This window comes from Bos javanicus, chromosome 8 (genome assembly GCF_032452875.1).
Source record: "Bos javanicus breed banteng chromosome 8, ARS-OSU_banteng_1.0, whole genome shotgun sequence".
NCBI lineage: Eukaryota > Metazoa > Chordata > Mammalia > Artiodactyla > Bovidae > Bos > Bos javanicus.
Window position 1 is genome coordinate 25,840,244 of NC_083875.1, and position 13,068 is coordinate 25,853,311.

At 47.5% G+C, this 13,068-nt stretch overlaps 1 protein-coding gene across 6 annotated transcripts in view; it reads left to right on the top strand.

Moving 5' to 3' along the window:
* SAXO1 (stabilizer of axonemal microtubules 1) overlaps window positions 1–13,068 on the top strand; it is a 141,428-nt gene that overhangs the window by 114,842 nt on the left and 13,518 nt on the right. For 4 of the 6 annotated variants that reach the window (XR_009737976.1, XR_009737974.1, XR_009737979.1 and 1 more), the window contains exon 7: window positions 11,633–11,678. The gene's annotated coding sequence lies outside the window, so the exon portion shown is untranslated. Of the gene's footprint in view, window positions 1–7,529; window positions 7,604–11,632; window positions 11,679–13,068 lie in introns of all 6 variants that reach the window. The other 2 variants (XR_009737975.1, XR_009737978.1) reach the window with 1 other exon arrangement.

Sequence of the window (13,068 nt, forward strand, 5' to 3'; positions counted from 1 at the left end):
TAGAAACATAGCACCAATCTCCAATCTACTGCTTGTTGCATTTTTGCAGGAGTCAATGTCTTTGAAGATGGGCCCCCTTTTTTGGCCTTGGCTCCAAGATCTTAGGCCAGACAGTGGCTAGAGGCTGGGGAAGGCAGGGCCCGTTGTCAGTGATTCTTTCAGCAGGCTCCACTTTTAGCACCATTTGTCCGTCTGCTCTCTGTGGTACCTGCTATTTCAGATCCTGAGCTCCTGCCAGATTCTGCCTGTCAGACCCACTCCTTATCAGCTCCAGCATTCCTGTGGTATTTTTATTCTGGGCTTGTCTGCTCCGCGCTTGTCAGTCATTGTTTTTCAGTCTCTCTCCTGCCTTCTTCCATTTTCTTGAAAACCCTTGTTCACTGATGACCCTCCTCCCATCTTCTTCACTATGGTATTTTATAATTTCATTATTGCTTAAAAGAGTTGAATGGTGTATGTGGGGGGGGTATGCTGGAGATGAGCTCGAGTTGGCAGCCACCCTTGCCTGGGCAGAGAGCCCACTGAAGGTGGAGCAAGACTAATGGACTTTCTTGGGGTCTTCTCCACTGGTAAGTGCACCTGGAGGGTGAGTTTTTCCCCTGAAGGGACTGAAGGGTGAACGTGGGCAGTCAGCATAGAATACGTACCAGGTCAGCTATTGTTTGCCGTGAAGAGAGTCCTGGATCTTGGGCCACTACCTTCTAAACCCCAGGCTGTTCCCCAAGGCTGTGCATATGGCTTTGGACAGCATTCTCCCACTCCATCCTCGGCCCCAGCTGCTGTCCTCCTTACCCGTTTCAGACATCACCAGCGGTTTCATGGAGGAGGGTCTGGGGGCTCAGAGAGAGCCTTCTACTGAAGCAGAAACCACAGCCCAGTTCTGACACCAGGGGCATCAGTCCTGGCCAGGGCCTTGCTTGGGGGTGACGAGGGAGCCAGCACTCCCTGCTTTGTCTCCAAATACCTTTTCATTTGTAGTCACACTGCCCTAAAAGTATTTGCAGTAATGTTACCAGAGCAGCTGTCCTCCCCACCCTCTTCCACACTTCTACCTGTAACGCAGAAGGGAAGCAGATTGCTCAAAGGCAATAGGATCAGCACAACAGACCCTTCCCAGAGGGGTGCTCTCTTTTGGCGATCTGGTCATTTAGGGCTTGAAGATGCACTGAGTGATCCATAATCTCCAAAAGAGCTTTTCAGCTGTGCAGCTGTCGTGAGGAAGTAGCTGGGCTGGTGGGATCTGTACGGGTCCTAATTGAGGATTAAATGGCCCCCTGGCTCCTCAGACCTGCCAGGCCATCACCCAGGCGCACATCTGGTCCTCAGACCTTGAAGCAGAGGACAGAGGCCCTTCTGAGCATATGCGCTGGGGGTGGGGGCCGGCAGAGGCATTTTCTTTGGCCGGACAAGCTCAGAGTTTCCACATGGCTGGCTGAGCAGGTGCTTGTCCGCTCCGCACTTTGAGGGTGCCCTGGGGGAGCCTAGGAGACTGTGAACCTTTCAGAACATGTGCTCTGGATTCTGGAAAAGGCATCAGGGTAGTGCTAAGCTGGGCTCCTCTTTAAGTCCTACTTCTGGGCCACAGGTGCCTGGGTCCCTGCCTCTGGGCCCTAGGGTGCTAATATGAGACGTACTGATGGCTTTTCCTTGTCAGGTCTTGAGGAGTGGCAGCAAACACAGCTTGATGCTAACTGAAAGGATTCAGGAACTTTCCACTCCTGTGGCTGAATCTAAAACACTGATTTTCTTGGGCTTTTGCTGCCCAAACCAGACAGCCTGTCTGTATACCTGTGACCTGCCTACCTCATCAGGACCAAGGTTGTTCTTTCAATGATGGGGTGAAGCTTGGTTTCTTCTATGTGACCCCAATGCATGCATGTTACATCACTTCAATCATGTCCAACTCTGCGACCCCATGGACTGTACCCACCAGGCTCCTCTGTCCATGGGATTCTCCAGGCAAGAACATGGGAGTGGGTCACCATGCACTCCTCCAGCGATCTTCCCGACTTGGGGATCGAACTGCCATCTCTTGCGTCTCCCACATTAACAGGCAGGTTCTTTACCACTGGTGCCACCTGGGAAGGCATTTCATGTTATAGGAGCAGAAAACAGAGGAGCCTGCAAACACCCTTTAAACAGGCAAGTAGCTGCTTAAGGCAGACAAAATGCCTGTAAAATGACTGCAGTTTGACACATCTATGCCAGTGAATGACTTATAAACTAAGAAATGGAATTTTTTGGGCAATAGGCTCTCTTGGGCTTAAAAAAACAACAAGACTTTTCACTTGAGTTTCTAAGCAGGGCACAGTGCTTACTGTTGACTTGGAGAGACTCAATTCTTGGCTAAGCATTGTAACACCTCTTACATTCAGAGGTCAGTTATTTGGAAACTTCAGCTGTCCAAAACTGAGGCAAGACCTGGAAATAAGCATCTTGTAAGCTGCCAAAGTCATTGACATGCATTTCATGTGTGGAAACTCAGGTACTTTACACAGCATGCACTCTCAGCATATTGGCCCCTCTCCTCCACTTTAAAAAAAAAACACACACACACAGACTTCCAATGAGTTTTTTCCCTGTTTACTAGCCCACAGAAGAGTGAGAAAGACTGCTGCTAGTATGACACATTTAGAACAGAAAGCACAGACAACTAATAGCTTGGCACTGGGACTAGAGGCCAAAAAAAAAAAAAAGACTATTAAAAAATGCAGTATTCAAAAGCATGGCAGCTCATGAATCATCCCAGTATAACACACACACACACACACACACGTATGTGCATACATATTTTATTGAGTCTGGAAAATACACCACAGTTTGTGCATATGACCCCAATTTAGTAAAAAGAAGAAAAAATCATACACATTTTAAAAGTCTGGGTAAATGCATCAACAGTGTTAGAAAAATAAATTCCCATTTGTCTCAGAATAAAAGGGAATGGGGATTTGGAGTATTTTAATATAAGGTTAACCTACAGGTAATGTGTATCAGCCCAATGTCTTTTCTGTGGAATACCAGCCCTGGGATATGGTCTTTAAATATGTTCATTGGACATGTAGATCAGGGAGAGGCTGCCTATTATATCCTCCTGTTGGAGATGCATGATGCGTTTTGATCCTTTGAAGTCTCTGTGAAGCCCTATAAATGGCAACCCACTCCAGTACTCTTGCCTGGAAAATCCTATGGACGGAGAAGCCTGCAGGCTATAGTCCATGGGGTCGCAAAGAGTCGGACATGACTGAGTGACTTCACTTTCACTTTCTTTCACTTTCTATAGTAAAGGCACCTTGTTTAACTTTGTATATTCCAGGCCGTGAATTAACATTCTTGTAATTACAAGTACTCAAACTAAAAAAGAGTATTTGTTGGTTCAGGCGGTTGAGCGGTCTAGAGCTTTGTCTGTGGCCTTCAGGCATAGCTGGAACCAGGGGCTTGAATACTGTCATAGGAGCGTTCTTTCCCTCTGCATTGCCTTCTCAGGCCCTTTCTACATGCCTTCTCAGGCCCTTTCTACATGGTAGTTTCCAGCAATTGTGAGTTTACAGCATCCTTTTAGCTAAAGTGCTTCTCCTTTCCAGTGGTTCTAGTAAACTTCCCTGAATTGAGTCTCTCTTGCTTGGCTGAGTCTCATGCTGTTCCCTGAACTGATGGCCCTGGCCAGGGAAATGGAAAATACTCATTCTCTGGGCCAGGATCACCCAGACACCCCTGGACTGAGCAGTGTATACACATGTGGGGTCAATCCCATGAAAACTACATGAACTGTAGGAGAGCTGGGGTGAGGGGGCTGCCCCAGAGAAAACTGGGATGTGGTTTCCAGGGAAGCAAGGGATGGATGTTGAGCAGGAAACAACAGTTTCCAACTCTGACAACAGAGTCCTTTTGTTGTGCAAGACCCATTGGAGCATACATGGAGAAACACTGCCAAGAGATCATTGCACTTTTTTTTTCAAAGAAGTTTAGAATGTAGTACAACACACGCTTGCAAACATGTGGTTGGACCTTTTTTTGATGATGCAGAAACCCAGTGGATTCTGCCGGGCCTCGGGGTCAGCTCTGAGTGCTGAAACATCCTGCTCACCAGCCACTGAGGTTGTTTGGCTTCTTGATAAATGGGAGGTTATGGCACAGCCAAGTACAAGGCCCAGGGAACCTGGGAATGTTCACGCATGGGAGAGGGGACGTAAGTGCGAACTCCTGTGTCGATTTCCCACAGCACCAGCACACACCACCTCATTTTACCCACACACAGCCCTGCTGTGTTTGTTATTCTCCTGTCCAGGCAGGGAGTTGAGGCTCAGAGAGGTTAAGTAACTTGGCCAATTACTCACAGCCTTGCTCAGGATATTGGAGGAAATGACATTTGTAAAACAAACCTTGTGAACAGCAAAGATGTTTTTGAATGATGCCTTGGATGCAGATGACACCACCCTTATGGCAGAAAGTGAAGGGGAACTAAAAAGCCTCTTGATGAAAGTGAAAGTGGAGAGTGAAAAGGTTGGCTTAAAGCTCAACATTCAGAAAACGAAGATCATGGCATCCGGTCCCACCACTTCATGGGAAATAGATGGGGAAACAGTGGAAACAGTGTCAGACTTCATTTTTCTGGGCTCCAAAATCACTACAGATGGTGACTGCAGCCATGAAATTAAAAGACGCTTACTCCTTGGAAGGAAAGTTATGACCAACCTAGATAGCATATTTAAAGGCAGAGACATTACTTTGCCAACAAAGGTCCATCTAGTCAAGGCTATGGTTTTTCCAGTGGTCATGTATGGATTTGAGAGTTGGACTGTGAAGAAAGCTGAGCACCGAAGAATTGATGCTTTTGAACTGTGGTGTTGGAGAAGATGCTTGAGAGTCCCTTGGACTGCAAGGAGATCCAACCAGTCCATTCTGAAGGAGATCAGCCCTGGGATTTCTTTGGAGGGAATGATGCTAAAGCTGAAACTCCAGTACTTTGGCCACCTCATGCGAAGAGCTGACTCATTGGAAAAGACTCTGATGCTGGGAGGGATTGGGGGCAAGAGGAGAAGGGGACGACAGAGGATGAGATGGTTGGATGGCATCACCGACTCCATGGACCCTTTTGGGTAGACTGGCAGTTGGTGATGGACAGGGAGGCCTGGCGTGCTGCGATTCATGGGGTCGCAAAGAGTCGGACACGACTGAGCGACTGATCTGATCTTGGATTTGGAGGAAGGAGGATGCTAGTTAGATAGAAGCAAGAGACGCTGGAGGTTGAGAGAAAAGAACACAATTTGGAATGCTTTATGTAAAAAAAGTTTTTATTTGCCCACACTGTGTAGCGAGTGGGACCTTAGTTCCCTCACCAGGGATCTAATTCATGCTCCCCTGTGTTGGAAGTGAGGAAGCACAGCCGCTGGACTGCCAGGGAGGCCCCTGGAGTGTTCAAGGGGCCATTCAGTTTGCAGGTGTGTGGCCTCTGAAAGAATAAGATTGAAAGAACTATGTCTGTATGAGTGATTCTTCACTGTACCTAGTACTGAGTTAGCATTCAGACTTACGAATTACTTCTGGACACACCCCACACACTCACACACAGATATAAAAATATGGATTAAGTTGTAATAGAACTTCTTTATATGATGCTCACTTGCTTTACAAGTCAAATATATAAAAAGGAATGATTACATCCAGAGATAAAGGTTATTTGCAGAGATTTTTTGTATTTTAAGCTTTTGGTCTAAAATAATCACTTTAGACTCTAGAAAAAGATCCCTTGGGATTTTCCAAGGAAAAAGATATTTTCATCTTGTGATCTGCTAACATACGGTCCATCTACTGTGTTGGTTTTGTTATGAGCTCTCAAAGGGAGGCAGCGTCCTGGGCTCTGGTGATGGCTGTACGTCCTACCTCTGCGTGCCCGGCTGCCCCGGGGGTCCAGCTGACTTGAGGTTATGACAGTGTTTGTGCAGCCCTTTCCCCAGACTCCTGGGTCAGCTACAGTTCTCACCACCCTCCTGCCCTGGGGGCACCCCCGGGGGACCCATCCAGACAGCCTGTAGGCGTTCTCCAGTTTCCCAGCGAGCTTGTGTCCAGTGAGTCCCTGGTCTGGTGGGTGGTCGCTCAGGAACCTTGCCTTCTCCCTCCACACGTCGCGTCATATGTGCCCCCTCTCCCTGGATACGCCTCCCTCTCCCCTCTGCCCCACAACTGCTGTCTTAGCTCCAGCACTAGGAGGGACAGGATGCCCCATCTGTCACAGCATTGGGCACACTTCTCCTTTTCCTGCCATCTGTACATACGTGCATACATAGATTTAGTCATCTCTTCAGAAAATATTTATTAGATGCTTTGGGCTAATCAGTAAACAGAGAAGATGCAGATCCTACCCTTCGTGGGGCTTATTGTCTAGTCGGGGAGAGACAAACAAAAATATACTGTAAAACTAACATGCACTTCTGTGGTGGCTCACTGGTAAAGAATCTGCCAGCCAATGTAGGTGATGTGGGTTTAACCTCTGGGTTGGGAAGATTCCCTGGAGAAGAAAATGGCAACCCACTCCAGAATTCTTGCCTGGGAAATCCCATGGACATAGGAGTCTGGCAGGCTATAGTCCACGGAGGTTGCAAAAGAGTTGGACACGACTTAGTGACTAAACAAGAACAAATATGTGTATCTAATAATGTATAATATATAATACAAATGCAATAATAAACACATGATAAAAAGTATCATGTGTATGGTAACTTAGAAGGTGATAAGAGCCATGGTAAAAGGAAAAGGTCATGAGGATTAAGAGGACCTGGGAGTTCTGGGAGGCCCAGGGTGTCTTGAACGGAGTAGTCAGGGTGGGCCTCACTGAGAAAGGGAGACTTGAGAGTTTCAAAGGAAGGGAGAAGGCTGCTTAGGAATAGCTAGAGCACAGGCCCTGACATGAGCATATTTCAGTCCAGGTGTGTCCAGGGAGTGGTCCCGAGGCCAGGGCCAGGCCAGTGCAGAGACCACCGCCGGGAATCTGGCTTTTACTCCAAGGCGAGCCAATGTTAAACTTACAACTGGGAAGTGCCCGGATCAGGTTTCTATTAGTTGTCACTGTGGTCACCCTGTCGCATGCTTTGAGGGGCAGCAGTGGGCCAGGGTAACAGCAGGGCTTGGTAGGGGGCTTCTTACCTAGAGAAAGATGCCTGGCTGATGGAGTTGGGGGCAGTGAGAAAAGTGGCCCATCCTGGCACGTTCTGAAGGTAGACCACATGGAGTGGCTGACTGAAGGTAGAGTGAGATGAGGAGGGAATCAAGCATGCCTCCAGAACCTTCAATCTGAGTAACTGGAAGGATAGAGCTGCCATCCACTGAGGTCGAGGAGGCTGGGCTGGGATGTCTGAGTGCGGGACCATCATTCATATGGGCAGTGAGGTGTAGGAGGGCCCTTGCAGCCAGGAGGGCCTGGCACTTCCACTTACCACTGTGGATCCAGTAGCCCAGGGGTGACTGGAGCATCCTAGGGTTTTCTAGAAATGTGTCCTCTTTCTGCCCTCCTTCCTCCCCTACAACTTTTATAGGGATATTGGGTTCTTTCCTGAAGTACAGAAAGAAAGATCTTCTGAGTTCCCAGAAGATCACCAGGATTGGACAGGTAATTATAATTGTGTTGGGTGCTGTGAGGGAGGAGGAGAAGGATGGGAGTCAGCTTGGAGAATGGTGATGGCTCCCTGGAGCTTGTGACTATCCTGATGATGTGGGACTCCCCTCACCTTCCCACTTTGCTCCGCTGTCTCCTCTTCCCCAGCCCCTCCAGCCATAGTCACCCAGATCTTGTCTTTCAGGATTTCTTCATCCTTTTATAGGGTTACACAGTGTCATCTTCTCTTGGTTGCAGTCTTCTTTATTTTCACCCATCATCATCTTTTCAGTGAAACAAGAAGCATTTGTGGGTAGAGGGGGTATGGTAAATAATCGTCATTTTATTTTTTTTCAGCCACAAGTCCAAACTTGGCCCTGAAATAAGTGGATGTGTGTGACGAGGGAAGAGAAGGGGGGCAGAGGGGGGAGAGATGCTTTGTGAACACAGGGTTTCCTACCTTTGGCCCTGATTTTGTGTCTCTGTGGGCTGACAAAGGACTGAGAGCCTCAGCTTTCTACCTTGGCTGTAAGGCAGTGGGGGAAAGTACTGTAAAATTAGGAAATCTTTAAGAAGCAAACATCTTAAAGCCTCCATATTTTCCCTGCCCTGGGTGCCAAGACAACTCACAAGTGAAGAGTAAGTGGTGGTGGCTGTGGTGGTTGGCATTCCATGGCTCATGGAAGATGAGAAGGGGAAGGAAGATGGAACATGGAGTCTCCAGGGAGCTGAGGTTAGTCCCGTAGAGATGAGGCTGGGCTGCTGCAGGGTGCCTCGGGGCATTTCACTGAGTCTGTTCCTTATCCTGACAACAGTAGGAAGGTGTAGAAGGCTTTAGAACAGAGGACTGGTGTAACCCAAATCGTCTTTTGAGATTTCTTGGTGAATGAATTTAAGCCATTTGGCTGACCAATAATTTCTAGTTTATCTTGGGAAAATAGGAGCTCCATCAGGAAAGGCTAGAGGGCTTCCCTAGTGGCTCAGTGGTAAAGAATCCACCTGCCAATGCAGGAGACACGGGTTCGATCCCTGATTTGGGAAGATGCCACATGCCGCGGAGCACCACAACTGTTGAGCCTGTGCTCTAGAGCCTGGGAGCTGCAGCTACTGAGCCCATGTGTCCTAGAGCCAGTTCTCCGCAACAAGAGAAGCCACTGCAACGAGAAGCTCGAGCACCGCAACTAGAGAAAAGCCCGTGAAGTAACAAAGACCCAGCACTGCTAAAAATAAAATTATTAAAAAAAAAAAAAAGGCTGGAGCTCTCAGTTTCCACTTACACCGCCTCATTCCTTAAGGTGGTATGTTTCAGTGGAAACCATCTCACACCAAATTCTGATATTAGGCTTGTGTGTTAGTCTCTCAGTTAGTCTCTCAGTATCTGACTCTGTCACCCCATGGACTGTAGCCCGCCTGGCTCCTCTGTCCATGGGATTTCCCAGGCAAGAATACTGGAGTGGGTAGCCACTCCCTTTTCCAGGGGATCTTCCTGACCCAGGAGTTGAACCCAGGTCTCTTGAATTGCAGGCGGATTCTTTACCATCTGAGCCACCAGGGAAGCATATCAGGTACGAGCATAAAGTGCCCACAAGCTTGCCCAGTGCTCTGTGAACTTGAATAAGTCCTATTGTTCCAGCCCTAGGCACTCTGACAGTTATTCCAAGGTGGATGTTCTTATGATAAAATCAGCCCAAACCTTCTCTGGTTAGATCAAGCAAGAGTTGGGGGGTAGACTTGGAGCTCCAGGCTGTTGGGTTTACTGGATACTTAGACTGTTTATAAGGGCTGTGGTGCTTGTGTGCCCTTTCCAATCTGCCAATACAACTAATTCACTGATGTGTAATTAATGAACTTTGGGTAATTAACAGACCCTCTGGTGCAGATGAAGATAACAATATTTGAAATGCTTGCAGGAGAGTAGATTTATGATTAGACAATTAAACATGAGCTAGCTGGCCCTAGGGTGTGGTTTAAGTCTCTTCTGCAGACAGCCATCAGTTTATGTTGATGTGTTTGCAGGCAATATTACATTAGTTCTGGCTGCTATATGAGTAGTGAATTGGAGGAGACAGAACAAATGTAAGGAGTCCAGTCAGGATACCTTTGCAAAAGCCCCAGTGGGAGAGAGTCAGGAATAAAAGCAACCCCTGCCTGCTGACTGTGGAAAGAACCAAATGAAGAAGAAAACTGGGCTGGAGAATTCCCCAAATGTGGAGGAGCAGGATGCACTGGCATCTGTGGTGGGATGTATCTGCTTTCCTGGTTGGACTCTGAGCTCCTTTGGGCTCATGACAGGGAGGAGGCTTTCACCCCTGTGTTTTCAGGGCTTGGCCTGGGCCTGGCACAGAGCTGGTACAGATAGAGTTGGTCAGACTCTGAGGGAGAGGAAAGGTATGTAATGGGAAAAGAGATGAGGGAGACGGAGATGAGATGAGATGAGACGGACGACTGCCTGGCGGGGCCAGCAGAGTGAGGCCCACTAGGCCTGGATGGACAGCTCGATGGTTTTCCATCCCAGCTGGGCCAGGAACTTCACCGTGCAGAAGGGTCCAGGTCGAGGGGCTGTGCTCTCAGCTGGTGGTCTTGCCTGTTTTCGTGCCGGTAGGGAGGGCCAGTGCAGGCAAAGAAAGGCAGCTCAGGAGTGACTGGCCCACGAGCCTGGCACCTGCTTTGTGTCTGGCACGGTGATGTGCTGAGTTCTGGCTGTGGGGCCAGGCCACCTGGATGACTGACGACCAACTTCACCATCCTTCACCATCCTTCGCCTGACCTCAGCTAAGTCATCTCCTGGCCCTTTCATTGTTATTTGAAAAATGGTGGTGGGGATTGAGGGAAGAAAACCAAGCTCATGACTCACTTCGCCTCCCTGCCTTGACCATTCAGGCTTTCATAGAGTTGCTCACCTGGCAACTAAGTTGTTCACAGCTTGTCTACTCTCCTTTGTGGGGTTTGGAGCGAGGTCAGCCCTGGCCATCACAGAGGCCTGGAGGAGGGCTGTTTATGTCATCTTGGAGAGGCGGGCAGGTTTCCCAGGCATGCTTTCTGGTCTGGACGCTGACCGTGCGATCTCTCAGGCCCTCCTCAACGTTGTGCTTAAGCAAACATTATTTATGTTCGGCAGGAGAACCATTCCCCACTGTCTGCTTTCTCTTCACTTACATAAAAACTGCACATTTGATTTCTGTTTATACATATATAAACCACATCTGTGGGAGCAGCCTGGGAAATGGTTGGTTGAAGATGGATTTTGCCTTTGGAAAACGCAGAGGTGAGTGACATCTGTATATTGTGTTATCAGAAGCGTGACACACGTGGTTGATGGGGACCAGGTGCTTCACAGAATCCATCTGATTGAAGCTGTAAACTTCTCGCTGATGGAGGAGGTGGTGGCTCAGTTCTTAGCAGAGGCTTGGTTACAAATACCTGCCTTCCAGTTTTTAGGGTGGCAACAAACAGTTGAAAACCTTGGGGTGCTATGAGGAAGAAGCTAAGGTTTGGCTCATCGGCTCACACAAATGTGACCTGTGAAAGCATCTTCAGGTGGACAGGAGGGATATGTGAGGGGCAGACAACAATTTTAGATTAACCTTAGAGGGTTGGTAGAACTCATTGGGTATTCAACTGTTCACTATTTACTTCAAGGCTTGCATCAACATCGACGTTTTCCATTGGCAGTATAGGACATGGATACGTAACCTTCCCTGATTTCACTCACATTTAATGCATTCTGACTCTGAATCTTGAAGTCCTTAAATCATAGCTCATTCATGGAACAAAATGAGCATAGACAGAAAACACCAAGGGAGTCACCTTGCTTTGTTTCCTCATTTATTCTTCTGCGGTTATTTTGCCAAACAGATCAAGCTTTTCATTGGCTTATTTCTCCAAAGCTTCATCCTTCTCTCTACCTCAGTCTTCCCTTACCCTTTGTAGATGAATTTGCCTATTTGGGGGAGTCTCACAGATAGGTTATTGAGGTCTGTCGTGTCTCATTTTAGCTGAGAAGCATGACTAAAATTGGATTATTTCCTTTGATCTCATTTGTAGGATGAAGTGAGAGGATACCACCATGCTGTCTATGGCCCTCAACTTGGTAAGATATCCTTAATTTTAGTTTTTACAACTTGTATATTTGTTCATAAATGACTGTCTCTCCATTTTTTTTAAACTGAAGGAAATGGCAATTATGTGCACATTTGAGTATTTTGAATTGAGACTAGGTTGTCCATTGGGATTATAAAATCGTATCTGTCTTGGGAAGTTTTTCTGGAAGTTTGTCAGTATTTTGGTGAATCATTGAGTTTGCTACATGGAGGGATCAAATTTTCTTTCATGATATAGAGCTTGGTTCCCTAATACCTCTCTTGTTTACACTATTGTCTGGTATTGAACTTTGAAGGAATGGCTGATGTCTTTCTCAGTTGAAAATGAAAACATAGGCGAGAGTCTTTGAAAGCTGACAGTGGGAAGTAATGTGAAATAAACCTTCTGCCAGCCCTGCCCTTCATCTCCACATCTCTCTAAGGTAGCTTGGATGATGGTAATAGCAGTTAACATTCAATGAATGTGTCAGTGATAGGCTAGGCACTCTTTTGTTTCCTCAACAGGAATTAACCTGTTCCTTACAACAACCTGTCACGTGAGGTATCTTCTCTTTAAAGGTGAGGAAGCTGGGATGCAAGAGAGTGCTGATGATTGTTGATCATTCTGGTCTTGATGGGTCCACAGATTTTCTGAGCTCATGCTGTCAAAGATGGAAACTTCTGAGGCCAAGCAGGGGACCCTTGCATGAGGAGTTACAATCCCAGGACTGGGTCGTGGTTAAGATTCTAAACTTTTACACTGTGGTTGGTGGCATCTCGGTCAGGATCTCTTTTTTTCCCCCTGCTGAGCTTTGTGATTTTGGCAGGAAAGTTTTCCATACATTCTGTCTGAGCCCTCCCCACTCTTTGAGCCGTCTTAGGTTTTCTCTCTGGCGACTCTCCTTCCCGCCCCCCTCCATGGGCGTCTCTGGGGGACATTTGGTTTGGTTGCTGGTATGTGATATTTATTGTGCTAGCATTGGTCTTCTCTTTAAAGCGAAACCCACGACTCCTTAGAAAATAATTGGAATTTCAAAAAGAGCTTGCTGGCATACATTTATGCTGCAGAACAGATTGTCACATGCTGGGTTGAGTGGCTGAAACAGGCTGGAGCTGGGCTTTCAGGCTGGGGTCCCCTGGAGTGTCTCTCACAAAGGTCCCTGTGTGGGCATCGTCTGGGCCTGGGGACATGCTGCCCTTTCACCAGAGCCTGTTTATAGAGAACTCTACAAGCAGGCTTTTGTTTTCTTTTGCACTTTCTCTAGTAGCTTTATTAAAATGCTTTAAAAAGAGGGGGAGCTAGGAGCCCTCGAATGCCAGGAGCATTGGTTTTAGAGGATGCAAAGGCAACGTCTCTATTAACACCATTGGCTTCTGCCAACCTCCAGGCAGCAGGAGAGA